At 39.1% G+C, this 15063-nt stretch overlaps 1 pseudogene; it reads left to right on the top strand.

Moving 5' to 3' along the window:
• Positions 1–13376: 13376 nt before the first annotated feature.
• Positions 13377–13509, top strand: LOC114007562 (uncharacterized; annotated as a pseudogene).
• The last annotated feature ends 1554 nt before the right edge of the window (positions 13510–15063 follow it).

Below are 15063 nucleotides of genomic sequence, written 5' to 3'. Positions count from 1 at the left end.
ACTCCCACACAGCTGACTGCTGTTCAAGTCTTGGACCTGGTGGCTTGCTTCTCATCTTCCCTCTTTCTCTCGTACTCTCTCTCTGGCAAAATTAAAATAAATAAACAAATAAAGTTAAATAAAGTAATTATAAAAAAAAGAATAAGGTCAAGGTTACTTGGATCTCTTGTTCAAACTTCTTGCTTTTAGATAGTTTTAGTATATAACATGCCACATTTCTGGAATGATTTTGGATTCCTTCTTTTGCATTATATGATGGTATCCTACATGATAACACAGTCCAGAAGGCTGTTTCATTTGCAGAAGCCAGGTGACTGCTGTATCAGAAGGTTCTTAGTAGCTGTATATGGGAGGGTTACAGAGTAAGGAGCCCTGACATCATACTCCAACCCCAGAAATGCCACCAACTGGTCCTATGGCCCTGCGTGGGTCTCTTCACCATTCTGCAGTTCTGCAGAGTAGCGGGGGTGTGGGTGGGGACAGGGGGATGGATAGATAATCTCTGAAATGCCTTTCAATTACATGAGTTGTAAATATTTAAACATAATTTTTTTCATTGACTTCCTCATCAACATTAAATAGGTGACTTGTAGCTCATACATGTTTCCAAAGGATCCAAAAAGGACCCGGTCGACAGGTGAATGACTGTGGGATTGACGAAAGAAACGAAGAAAGCAGGGGGCATTGAAGATTGGAAGGGGACAAAGTGCTGGAGTCACAGGGCAGAGTCCACTGAAAAGACAAATAAAATGGGGGACTTTAAAGAGGTTTTGATTGAATTTGAGAAATCAAACCAGGTGGGAGAAGAGACTCAACCACATTAAGTTTGAGGGAAGGAGGAGGAAACAGAATGAAGGGAATTTGTCACATCCAAAGATGACAATGACAGGAGGAAGGAGATTAAATGATACACTTGGCTCAAGATGTGCAATGCTTTCTCTGTCCAGCTGAGGTGAATCTCTACCTAACAATGGTGCTAATAACTGCATGTTGGGATGGCCTGTCTGTTATTTATTCATCAAGGTGGAATAGTTAGGATTTGGATGACATGTTTTAATGACAATTTAGACGTGTATTTAAAAAAATTTATTAGGGAAAAACTGAAGACAATTCACTGATATACTTTGTGTGTGTCAGTTTTCTTCTTCTGCTTGGAGGGTATTAGCCAAGAGTGCTAATTAACGACTGAGGAGCCAGGAGCTGTCTCCACAAACCCTTGTCTCATCTCGGGTACTACTTTTGCATGGAAAAGCAGAGCCTGCTGATTTCCCTGATGCTGGGTACATGCCATCAAGTCAGCCTGTGATTTTCCAAGTATTAATACATACTGATATTCCAGATGAATTGTCTGAAATGTGTCCTAAGTTTAATTAGTTTACCAAATATATTTTTGGAATGACTTGTTAAAACATTCAAATATAGGTTTTGGAACTCCAGAGATTCATTAATATCTAACAAGTAAAATTATAAAAACAATAAAGGATAGCCATTGAGAAAGATTATGATTTTAAATGAAACCAGAGGAGAATATTAGATCCTAGAATAATCAGTATCATCAATGGGAATTTAACTAGGTTTAACCATTACTGAAGCAGTAGGCAGCCTCAAATAGTAAAATATTAAAATGTCATGAGTTCTTATGTCTGAGTCTTACATGATATAAATGCTCTTATTTGTTTAATTACGCTATTAAAAGGAATCAAATTACATTCTCAATGCTGTCGACCACATTCAGGTTGAGAATCAGTGTGACAAATCAGTATTCATATTTTGTAAATATTGTGTATCCTTGTAATATGATTTTTATAAATTCAATATGCTAGACCACATGGTATGGTCCATGGGATCAGAATTATGTTGTTTAGATTACACCGTGGGGTCCAGCTCCAGCTTTTGTCTTGGCCATGGCCTCTATACTTAGGAGGGACCTTCCTGAATAGCTCCCTGTTGTAGGGAACAGTTGGTGTGTGTTTATTTGTGAGCTGAGGCTAAGCACAAATAATTGTATTCCCCAAAGATATTTTTCTCAAATTTTGATAAAGTCAAAATAGAAATTAAACTGGAATTCTGTTGCCGATGGCATTTATAGTAGTTTTTGCTAACACAAATGTTATGATATTTTAAAAATGAAGAAAATTGGCCTTTCTCCCAGAAAGGCAATGCTGGGAGAAATCGGCAGATTTGTTGAAGCGTATGTATAGAGAATAACAACAAATAAAGTGACAATTTCTCTCTTTACTCTCTATATCTCTGCTCCCCCACATACAGACATGAATGCACATAGCACACGCACATGTTCATGCACACACATACTGTGAACACACACATGTTTTACTGTGGCATGCTGTGCAGAGGATAAGCACTCTCTTTTTTTTTTTTTTTTGTGAAATCCCTGAAGTTCAATTTAACAGACTTTCTTAAGTTATAGCCGAAGCTGAGTCTGGAATTTACAAATGCAAAGTTGAAATATCTTCACCAAAGGGTCACAAAAACCTACAGTTGCTCATTTTTCTTCTAAATGAGTTCAAGTATGTGTGTGTATGTGTGTGTGTGTATGCATGCACACACATGTGCATAGATGATGCTTTTTGTATTTCTAGGAATTTCCTAACTGATTTTTCCTGGATGTTGAAAATCCTGTGTACTTAGGACACAGTCCTAAGCACTATGAGAAAATGGACTGTATAGACAAATTATTTAGATGATTCAGGTACAGGTAAGTTTTATCAAGAGAGTCGATCTTAAATATCCTCATTACACACACACACACGTGCAACCATGTGAGGTTTATAATATTGTAATGTTTACTCAATTTACTTTTTATTTTGACCAACAGAGAAGGTGCTACACTCCTGGCCAAGGAACAAAATTTGCAGCTGTTCAAGAAGAGAAGGGCAAGGGCCATGCACAGAAAACAGGCCAGTGTGACCTAGTGCAGGACACTTAAGGAAATGTGTCTTTTGAGGCACATCCAAGTTTGTGGAAGCAGATTGTACGAAGCCTCATAGGACATGCTTGGGGTTCTGCAAGCTATTGGGTTAAAACAGAAATACTGGATGTCTAGTGCTTAAGAGACGATGAATGGAAATTATTTTGTTACCCTCTTTGAAGACCCAGATCTCAACATCTGTGTCATTTGAACCACCTTTCCATAGATACTCCTTTTCTATTGGCCAGAGAAGCAGAACTTTAGTTATAAGGAAGTTCTCTGGGACCAGCAGTTAGCATAACGGCTATGTCGCTGAACTCCCATGTAGTTGACCGTGGTTTGAGTCCCGGACCCAGTGGCTTAACTTCTCGCTGGGCATGTGTGCGTGCGTGCCCAACATCCTCAGAGAATAGAGGAGAAGGGATTGCGGTGTGGCCATCCCCCCTGAAGGAGGATTTCTTGCTTTCTGTCTCTCTGTCTCTCTCCCTCTTTTTGGCGAGTGTATGCGCCCTATAGCAAAAAACTCTCCAAAAAAAAAAAAAAAAAAGTTCTCTTAACTCCTTTCCCTCATCCTCGCCTTTACCAGCTCCTGCTCTTTTCCCTCTCCAGACCCTTCGTTATGCCTTGATACTGTGGGATGGTGTTGGGCAAATCTGCGTTTCTTTTCTCAAAGAGTATTTTTTTTTCCAACTCCAAAAGGATGGGGAGTAATGGTGGAGGATCAAGATGTCACTACTAACAACTTCCAAGTGTTCTTTGCTACTGTTGATAGTGTGATTAGCCAACGGAAGAGTGCTGAGGTGGGGAATACAGAGGAGAAGGAGGACAGGACTGAGGTAGGAGTCTGGGATTGCCTGGATGTAGATTTTAAGTCTGACTCCCTACTTACTAACTGTGAGACCATAGGCAAGTTAATTTCTCTAAGTTGCAGTTCTCTCATATGTACAATAGAATAGAAGTAACAATGTGTTCTCTAGCTCAGACAGTGGTTGTCAGGATTAAATGAGGTAATGCAAGTGCACATTAAAAGTGTTCAATAAATGAATACATGTATATAATAATAGCATGATAGAATAACCTGATTTTTATTCCTTAGGTTAGGAGATATTGTAAATATGTTTTAAAGTTAAAAGAATGCTTTTTTCACTTAACCATATAGAAAAAGTAAATTTTATCAATGAAAAATTAAAATAGACACCTCAAAATTGTTATAACAGTAACAATGATTTAAAACATATTTTGATCCGCAGCATACTGGGATCATTTTCTACTTGTTTCCCCTTCAAATGATAAGAAGACCATTCATTCACATATGGAGATGGATCACTTTTTCAGTAATGGGTTGTGTGGAAACAGTGAAATGTGACTAAAACTTTGGCCCACGGTACAGGGTAGGTTATACAGAGCTGAGGAACTTGCAAGGCACTCTGGTGATGAACAGCATTCAGAAGGGGAACGAATGGCTTGTATTGAATAATCGTTGCTGTCTCTGGAACCTGTTTTCTTTCCCGTGCCTTCCATTATGCTGATTGCCATAAATAGGCTTTACATGTGAGCACAATGTGGGAAATGGAGTCTTGGGAAAATAATGTTTGAATATTTGTTTCTGCGTTTACATGCTCCATTGATGAATGAAATAGTAAATATTTAAAGCCTGAAACTCTTTTCATTTCTCCTTCAAAGACCCACTCGGAGCCTATCTGGTCGACATGGCATTGCAGCTCCCCAAGTCATTAATCACTCTTTGTTTGGGCCGGGTTTTATTGTTCGGAATTGTCCAACTCTTGCTCCGGATGGGAGAACACTGAGGCATTGAATTCTTTGTTCAATACATTAGTCCTGTGGACATACCTGGAGGCCAGTGGGCTGGTGTGAAGGGCAGCCGTGTCTTGACTTTGTTGTGTATCTGAGCACGATTCGGAAGTCATGTATATCTTTCAAAATGTGAAAGTGTAAACATACAGTCTGTGGTTATGGGGCTTGACAAATACCTAGCTACAATTTTTGAGAAACCACCATAGGAATGATCATCTCCTCAAAGCTTTGCCTAATTGATTTTAAAACACATAACAAAATCGAGCAACGGATGTTTTATTGGTGACCAATTATTCCTGAAGATTTATTTATGTGCTGATCAGAGGCAGACATCAATATGATTATGTGATGTACAGAAATAAAAGAATTATCAGACACCTCTGGTTTTTGTAATTTAATTCACAACTTGAAATTATATAGTTAAACTTACATCTTAGGAGGCCCTGCGATACAATCCATCATTAGGAAATATTTAGGAACATTATTGGAGAGCTGTGATAACGTATGGCTTGGTAGCTATGTTAATGTGATTTAGGAATAAAAAATAATAACTTTCACCCCAAAATCATAGAACATAAAATACCTTCTGTCAATGTATGATTTGTAGGTAGCATCCTGCATGCATATATGTGTATCTGCAGTTCTTTATAAGATGCATACATTTTTATTTTGTTTACCAGTATGCAAGGTACTAAAAAGGATTTTATTTGAAGCACACACTCCAGATTTACAGTATTATATTCGAGTGTATACATTTTCTAGCAACAACCAAAAAAAAAAAAAATCCGTCTACTGTATCCACACCAGTGACAAATCTGCCAGGAAGTGACTAGTTGATATGCCTTTTTATTACCACAGCTGCCTTGTTTTTTCTACTCAAAATAAAAGAAAATCACAGGATCCTTAAAATAATAGCTGGCAGCAGGTAGTTACTGGGAAATGCATGTCCCCGACTCTTCACTTTGTAGCTTCCATCCGGATGGCAGATTAGAGGCTGGGATCTGCAGGTCGGTGACAAATACACGGGTAATAGCATTCAGCTTGCCTAACTGTAAAAGTGAATTCACTAGTCCTCTTTGTTTGATTGTAGACCTGACATGTCAGATGAGAAGGGGCCCTTGGATAACCTGCCAAAACAACAGCACAAATAAACGCCAGACACCAGGGCTGCTTGATGTCGAATTACAAACATCGCTCCCATCATCGATTCAAATTGAGCGGATATGTAAAGCCCTTGTTGTGGCTGCCTTAGATGAAGGGGAATCTCACAGCCCAACTGTACCCGGTGGGGTGGGGCTGGCAGGAACAAAGTGCCTGTCTGGTACCCAAGCTGCTCATTTTCCTTGGGCGAGATGGGAGTCGGGGCTCCGCAAACAGGATGGCAATATTTAACATTCATTGGTTTTCTTATAAAAGTTCTCTGATTGTCTAATGTGACAGGCTCTGGCACCGGAGACACTGCAACTAAAATTGCCTCCTGTAGCCTAGCTTGATTTAAGCAGGAGGCAGTTCTTGGGAGAAAAGGAGTCAAATGCATGCATCCTGTGGTGTCTCTTTCTTTACATATTCCCTTTGCATTCGTACAGAGCCCCCGCTTAGAGGATGGCAATTGTGAGGAGAGGGCAATATTTATTGGTTGTGCTTTTTTAAGTTCCAAAGACAGACGTGCTTATTACATTTCTGCCTCATGATAAAGCAACTCTCAGAGATTAATTGCAAGCTTTCATTGCAAGCTTTCTTGTAATAGGGCTGATCCTGTTTTATAGGAATACTCAGAAAAGACTTTAACAAGACATTAGAAAATATTATTTTATGTTTTTTTTGTTTTTTTTTTTTTTTTTAGAAATGGAGAGATAAGCTGTGATTTTTGAGCACCTCACTCAAGAATGGTTAAGCCAAAATTTTTATTTTTTGTACAAATGTGCAGGCATGAAAGCTATAGGGAAAAGGAGTTACAGCAGACTTGCTCTTTTTTTTTGGAGAGATTTTCACTGTAGGGCGCGTGCGCTCGCCAGACAGACAGACAGAGACATAGAGACAGAAAGCGAGAAATCACCCCCCAGGGGGGATGGTCATGGCGCAATCCCTTCTCCTCCATTCTCCTCTCGGGATCTTGGGCACGCACGTACACACGCCCGGCGTGAGTTTTAAGCCACCGGGTCCGGGACACGAACCGCGGTCGACTACGTGGGAGTCCAGCGACATAGCCATTACGCTAACTGCTGGTTCCCCAGCAGACTTGCTCTTGAACTAGTGCTTTTCTGTGCCCAGGATGGGATCTTCCAGGCTGTAGGTTGGGTCACATCATCATTTCACTGACAGACGATGAGATGGCCCTCTCTGCTATGGTTGTCCGGCCCCGTGTTACCATCCATGGCATATTCCACATAACTTACAAACCAGAGCCTGAGCGAGATCTTAAACTAGATGGTTTAAATGACATTTAGCATAAGGATTAACTGACCAGTAGAAGTCAGGGAAAGATGATAGATAGCTGCTTTATTTCATGGGATGTCATTGTTAAAAAATAACCTGCATATTGAAAATCGCTGTACTTTTAAATACATATTCTCTATTTTCAGTCGATCTGAAGTCCTCAAATAGGGCAGCCAAAGGCTATGTGTTGTGATTTCTGGATCAGTGATAATCACCAGCAATATGCCTGGGTTTCCGACTTTTCAGAAAGAGTACACGTGAAGTTTACATGGGAATGTCTAGCATCCACAAAAATTGAACAATTTTCTTAGTCTTCTTAGTGGTATGTCACTTTATTTCTAGCTGGGTAGAGTCTTTCAGCATCCCCGTGACATCCTTATTGTGCAAACAGACTCTTCAATCGGAGAACTAAATTTAGGCTTTTGCAAGGAGGTGATAAATACTAATTTTTCTGTTGCCAATATTGATGATTAAATCACCCTAATTTGCATCGTCTGAGCTAATCATGGGATGATTTATTTACCTGCTATGTTTACATGAAGTAGATAGCAACAATTAAGTTTATTTTAACTGTAGTTATTAGAAATACAGTAAATGGTAATATATGCCCGAAGCAAATAAACATATTAGCAGGAAATGTTTAAGTGATCTGAGTAACCCTACGAGCCAGCATAGCAGGTGGTGATATTCTGTTTTTAAATTACATTTCAGCAAGTGAACATAATAAATCCTCCTGTGTTATACATTTCGCTGGTAGCGACTCCTACTCACATTATTCTGTTTGACCTCCTTCCTGCTAATCACCATCCCAGTTTTAATAGCTGCCACAGTGAGTGAAACAGTTAATGCAGTATTTCTTGCCGAAAGAGTGCCTGTCAGGCTATTGATGACAAATTAAAATTAATAAAGAAGATCTGTGTTGAATTTGAGGGAATGGAATAACTACGGCATCCACGTGACAGTCGCGGCCTCTAGGGCGCTCTGTGAAGAATAATGTTTTTGGTGTACGTGCATTGTCTTGAAAGGAACGCTAAAACTGCCAAATCTTTGCCTGGAAGACTTCCTGAAATAGGAGCTGTATTCTTTTAGCCCTCATCACATGTAATTTATCCCTCAGAGAGTTATTTCCCGTTCTGCACACCTTAGCTCCATGCTGTAATAATAGTATGTTTCCAAGGTTCTACAATTTTATTTACCTCGGTAAGAACCTTTACAAGAACAATCACATACACATAGGAGTCCAGAAAACACAGTAAATAAGTAAAAGTTCAATACGGCATTTCTGCCTAATATACCTGCCTCCATTTCAACGGGGCTCAGACGTTTCGTTAAAGAGCCAAGGCTGCCGCTCATTTAAAAGCACTTTGCGTTGGGGTCATTCTTTCCTTTCTTACTGAAAATGAGGTCTAATCACAGTGCATTTGTCTTTTCAGTGGTGATGGAATGAGAAAGCAAAAGTCTCCAGCAGATTAGACTAAATATACTAAATAAATATGTTCCCCCAGGTTAAGTATGTTTCACTACTTATAAATAGTACGTTCATTAAAAGCAAAGGAAAGATTCCACTGGGAAAATGGGAGCCTAGTGGAAGGTTGTACACACTGTCTGGGATTTTGGGGAAGGCTGTTCTGAGACTCTTGAGTTCAATGAATATGGCCAGGTGGTATTACTGAAGCCCTGTGTAGACTGTACTGGCATCCCAGAATCAGCAGACATAATTTTGATGGTACCCAGGAGACACGGCAGAGACAAATTATCTCCTCCCCAAAAGAGGCAGTCTGTGGAGGTCAATATGGAAGTCATGAGTAGGTCAGCTCAGTAAGATCTAATGTTAGGGCTGCCCTGGAAAGAGGAAACAGAACAAAACATTTGCTTCCAAACTCCTTCTGGAAATCTAGGGGAACCCCAGAATCATCACCATAGTCCATGAATTGAGGCATCATTGAACACTGGCCTCTACTGGGGTCAGGAATCACAGTCCAGGCTCTGTTTGGCTGCAGGCCCAGCCCACCCTTGGTGGATCCAAGAGTTTTCAGGCCATGTCCTTTTTCTAAGTTGACAGTTCTAATGTTCTGTGGGAGTAAAGAATAGTGAAGAGTGATTCTTTCTTGGGACTTTAGGGCCCTAGGTAATGAGCTATACGGCTTGAAGACCCCTTCCCTGACATATCCCACATTGGCTCTGCTCTGTGTTCCTGACAGGGGGCTGCCTGGACCAGTCTCCTAGACCATCTTCCTGACTTGGTGGCCTGTGTCACCTCAGCATTGCTTATACATGTCTTTGCCAAGACTCTGTATATCACTGTCCCTCGTTCATTCTCACTCGGCACCAGAGTCACGGTGCATGCCTCCAGTTCCAGAACTGGAATCATTTTGGGTAGAGATAATCTGAGATTTCACTCTCCATTTAAGGCCTCGGACATCTGCCTAATTTGAATGGACTTGCTGTTTATTCTTTTTTCTTCCAAGAGTGGGATCTGGGCCACTCGTTGCCTCAATGTGACTTTGGGCATTGCATCCAGCTGACCAACACATTTTAGTTTTAGAATATCCCAACATGGAAAAAGGGAATTTGGAATGTAGATATTCCAAATATCTGACAGTCTCTCACTAGCTTTCTAAGTCCTTGTTTTGCCCCTGTAAAAGTTCACGTAGGGGCTTAATTAGAAACTGATGATTGTAAATTATAACTGGATGCAGGCTAAGAATCCTCTACATTTTGCCCAAATGTTTAATGATATCACAATATGTTTTATGTAGAGTGGTTGTGTATTCCCTCTGTTGAATAAATGGCTATCCATTTAACAGGTGTGCAAAATGATGCTGTACATTCATCTCAGTCCTGAAACGTGGAATTGTTTTACTATAGGATTAAGAGGGTTGACACTTTGAATAATTGAGAGGAGGTTCTTTGCAATTCATGGGGTTGACATATACTAGTCAAAGTGCTCTGTCTCCGAGTTGTAAAATAAAAATACAGAAAATGAGGAATTAATTCAATTAAACATTTTCCCACCCACATTTTACCTTTCCTCACTGCTCTGGGGAATAATTTATGAAATGTATATCACCAGAAGACTTATTTTTGCCATTATTTTTAACTTAATGAGTATACCTTGCACATCAGAGGGAAAGAACAAAGGTTAAATTTTACATTAACAGCACATTGCAACATGGTATGCAAATATCTATATGCAAATACAAAGCCCCTGGAAGATAAATGTGTTATATTTTTAACCAGTTAACTATGACTGTGAAGTATTGTGTGAGATATTCACTGGTTTCATTTTTATATCTTTCTTGTAAATAATGCATAAAGTATGTAGATGGTGTCAAAATATGATTAAGCTATTAGCTTTATAGTTTTCATAGTTAAGAATGTGTTCAGCATGGAGCCCCTAATAACTCATTTCTAAAGGCAGCGACCATTATGAAATATTTCTTGTTCAAGTGAACGTTATCATGTGACATAATGATTTTGCTTAAAACCAAGTTAAATGAGGAGTAAAATTAAACAATATTGCATGAATTGTGTTTGACTAATTTTGTGTCACATTATATTAGCCAAGCTTTCAGAATATGTGTTAATGACAAATAGTGTAAGCCCTCAACATACTTTATGTGTCTGTACAACCACCCTTAAGTCATTAGCTTTTAAAGGTTCATTTTGTTTGCAGTTTTTGTAGCCAGTGGCTTTTCCTGATTATTTTTGCCCACAGAAGTAGACACAATTTGGAAATAAATATTACATATATTGGGGGAACTTGATTTCAGTAATAAAGGCATAGTTTTTTTTTCAATAAGAATACAAAAACAAATCATTTGAAAACTTATAAACCCCAAGAAGATAAGAGATATTTCTAAATTAGACCTCATAATGACTTCTAAAAGTATGAATATCAGTCTCAAAAAAATTGACCTGTCATACGGCAATTGGCTTTTTAAAATAAAATTTCAATAAGGAGACAAATAATCATGAATTTTGCAACCCCCTGTAATGATAACAACATCTTTAAGATGTTATGAGAAGACTTCAAAAAGTTCATAGAAAAGTGAAATTCAAGTACAGGTTTAGGGGCCAGATGGTGGCATAGGAATAATGCAGCTGCGCCCACATAGGAAAGGTCCTAGGTTCACATCCTGAGGCCTCTTTGAGCAACATTCGATGTGTGTGTGTGTGTGTGTGTGTGTGTGTATTTGCATGTGTGCGTGCGCATGCCTATGACCCAGTGTGACTGAGATTAGAAATGAGTCACAATGTGGGGGCCTTGTTGAGGTTGCCTGTCTCTCTGTCCCTCTCTCATAGACGAAATGAGAGGATAGAATTTTGTAAGTTTATTTTGCTACAAAAAATATTGACATTGGGGCCAGCAGGTGGCATGGTGGTTGAAGCACTGGACTGACAGCAGTTTGAGTTCCAGACCTGGTGGCTTGCTTTCTCACTCCCCCACACACGAAGCTCTCTCTGGTCAAATTAAAAATTAATAATAAGAAAAAATTAAATGAATAATTCTAAATTTTTTTTCACAATATACATTTTCATGAATTTTCTGAAGACCTCTTATATTAATAAGTTGACAGTTTTGGTATATGATGCCTGAGGTGGCCTAAATGTGTCATTTATAAATTATCTTAAGTTGGACTGCAGGCCACCCTGAGTTGACCTGGAGAGCTTGGGGGATGGTTTTGCTGTGGTCCGTCTGTCATTGCAAGAGTAGGGCCGAGCATCACCAGAATAGCAGAATGGAGTATGCTTGATGTTTACACTGGCTGCCTGGAAGGAGAATTTGACTTTTACCCAGAGCAGTGGTGACCTCTATGTAGTCATAACTATGATCTTTGCTGATTATATAAGGAAATTTAAAGCGTTGGGAAACACCATGTATGGAGTAATAAAACTGACCAAGTATGAAACAAACATCATGTAGGTATCGATGCTATTTTCCCAAATGTTTGCAATCTCAGAGCTTTCACTGCAAGCAGGGGTTCATGAGGTGAGAACTAAGCTCTTCTAGGTAGTGTTTGCTAACAGAAATGGATGGAATTAAGTGCTGTGTGTGCATGTGTATGCGTCCCTGTGTGCATGCGCATGTGTGTGTGCATGTGTTTGTGTGATTGGAAGGGGAATGCAGAACAAATAAGATACTCAAAAGCTCTATGCAAGATGTGAAGTTCCAGAGACATTAGTAGAATACAATGAGCTTTCATCAATGTTTCTCTGCAAAACTCCCTGGACCACCGTGATTAAAAATGTGTAGAAAGTTTGTGTGTGCATTTGTATGCATCCCTGTGTGCATGCACATGTGTGTGTGCATGTGTTTGTGTGGAAGGGGAATGCAGAACAAATAAGATACTCAAAAGCTCTATGCAAGATGTGAAGTTCCAGAGACATTAGTAGAATACAATGAGCTTTCATCAATGTTTCTCTGCAAAACTCCCTGGACCACCGTGATTAAAAATGTGTAGAAAGTTACAGGTGAGAATAACTCCATGCTAGCTCAATGAACTCCATTTTTAGTTACTCAAAAACACAATTATATTTTAAGCTTTTTTTCTCTGATTTTAATTAAATGAAGTGCTATTAGGCACTAAAGCACAGTATTTGCAATTGGATGTAGGTGTTAAGAAGCAAGTGCTGATCCAGATCAAGGCTATCCTTGGGGGCAGCAGAAGTATCCTCCTGGGCATAGGTATGCCCTGTGACCTGAAGCATGAAAGAATTGGGAGCAGCCTCATGACCTGACTTGTTGAGTGCACAGAATATTTGGAGAGGAGAAAAACTTACATCCACAGTAGTAGTAATATTTGGATGATTGAATACATTTATATCAGAATGCAATCTCCATGCTTAGGGTTTGCTGGTGTCTCCACAGAAAGACGATTCAAGAACTTTTTAAAGGCTGTGATGACAACAATTTAAAAACACATATGCCTCTCTCAACCTATAAAAATGTATGGAAAGAATTGTCACAACTGGTGGGCAGTAGTTGTTCCAGGATTAGTGAATCATCTGTCATTTCTGATTTTTCAGATTTTTCTGAATTTTCCAAATGTCTTTCAATTCTTCAGTGAGCATTCAATTTTCCATTTGTTTTTATCTTATGGAATTTATAAGTTTTTAAACATTGATAAATTTAAAAGAGAAAAAAAATCCCATATCTCAACATCCAGATAGACAGCCTCTGTTAATATGAAATAGCTTTGCACAGTGGCAGTATTATAGCTGGTGAGGTTTATCCAAAGCGTGATTATTGCTAATTGTCATTATGACATAAAAACTTTAATAATATGTATGCACATGGTTAGAAAGTGTAAGCAAACTGCAATGTGAAAGTTCTACTCCTTCCATTGATCTGCTAAAAAATTAACTGATATTTAGTCTGTTGTGTTGCTGTAACAGAAATACCTGAGTTTGGGTGATTTATAAAGAAAAAAGGTTTATTTGGCTCACAATTCCAATGATGGGAAAGTCCAAGAGCATGGGGTCTGAATTAATGCCACATCACAGCATGGCGGAGAGAGGTGGACAGGAAAGTGGATACATGTAAGGAGAGAGAGAGAGACACCTACAGGCAACAAACTCACTTTTATAACAACCCAGAGTTGTCTCAGGTACTAATTCATTTCTGCCAGAGTGGAGACCCATTCCCTTCTAATAGGGACATTAATTTATTCATGAGGGCAGTGTCTTCTTGATCTAAACACCACCTGCTAGGCCCTACCTCCTAACACTGCCGCACTGGGTATCAAATCATACCATCAGGTTTTAGGAGACACAACATTTACCCATAATTTAAAAATGCTTTTACAAAGATGGTTATGCATACACCACTGTGTGTGTATAGTTTACACGTAAGGAATAGTATTATATAAAACATTTTGCATATTTTTAATGTAAAGTCTCTTGGATATCTTTCCATGTCAGCATAAATATATCTATTTGCTTCTTTCAAAGGTTTGCATGTATTACTATTTTTTTTAACCATTCCTTGGTTTTGGAAAGCAATGATCTTTTCCATATGAACTTTATACTTAGGAATAAAAACAAAACCAAACAACATGAGTTGTTTTGAAGAGCCCAAGCATTTCATGAATGCAGATTCTTTCAGCATGCGAGAGTAAGTATAGACCATACTTGCTCTAGCTTTGTCTTAATGGATCTTACACCCCTCTATCTTTGTGGGCCCACACTGGGCACCAGGCACTCAAGACTCAGGGACAAAGCACATTTTTACACTGCAGCCAAGAGGCAGCACAACTGCTAGTCTCTCCTCCATCATATTCTTATGATGACTTTGGACAAGTCATTTAACTTTTCAGATCTCAGGAGCCTAAGCTAGAAAAGGAAGATCTGGACCACAATCAACATGTTCCTAAGTGACCTGGGAGCTCTTGTGGCCCTTCCAGCCTAGAGATTTCTGATCCTATATCACTAAAGTGCCATCGGTCCAGAATCTTTGACAATCCTGTTTAGTGCCAAAATAGTACTTCTATGTACTGGACATTGAGAGTGACTATGTGTTAAGAGTCCCAGAATTCTGACTCTCATCTGCTGCCCAGTAGTGGGTGACTAAACCATTCAGAGTCCCTGGTGTCCCCCTGGAAATGCTCAATTGCCCAAAATGGGAGCTCCTCAGTTCTCTCTTGTTCAAGTGATAGTTTTTAATTAAGAAAAGTCAAATATACTCACTATAAAACATTGAACCGTGTGAAGTAAAAGCAAATGTCCATCACCCTCTACCTACCTCCCTAGAGGATACTTCCATGAACAGTTTTTTCTCAGACCTTTTCCAGTCTAAGCAATACTCAAAGATCTATACAGATGTTTATGCATATGCTTCTTTTTGTACAAATGAGATCCCCTTTTAAGCATGCTTGTATTTT

Source organism: Tupaia chinensis, unplaced genomic scaffold (genome assembly GCF_000334495.1).
Source record: "Tupaia chinensis unplaced genomic scaffold, TupChi_1.0 Scaffold000197_1, whole genome shotgun sequence".
Classification (NCBI taxonomy): Eukaryota; Metazoa; Chordata; class Mammalia; order Scandentia; family Tupaiidae; genus Tupaia; species Tupaia belangeri.
The sequence above is the reverse complement of the archived record's forward strand: the minus strand, read 5'-3'. Positions and strand labels throughout refer to the sequence as shown.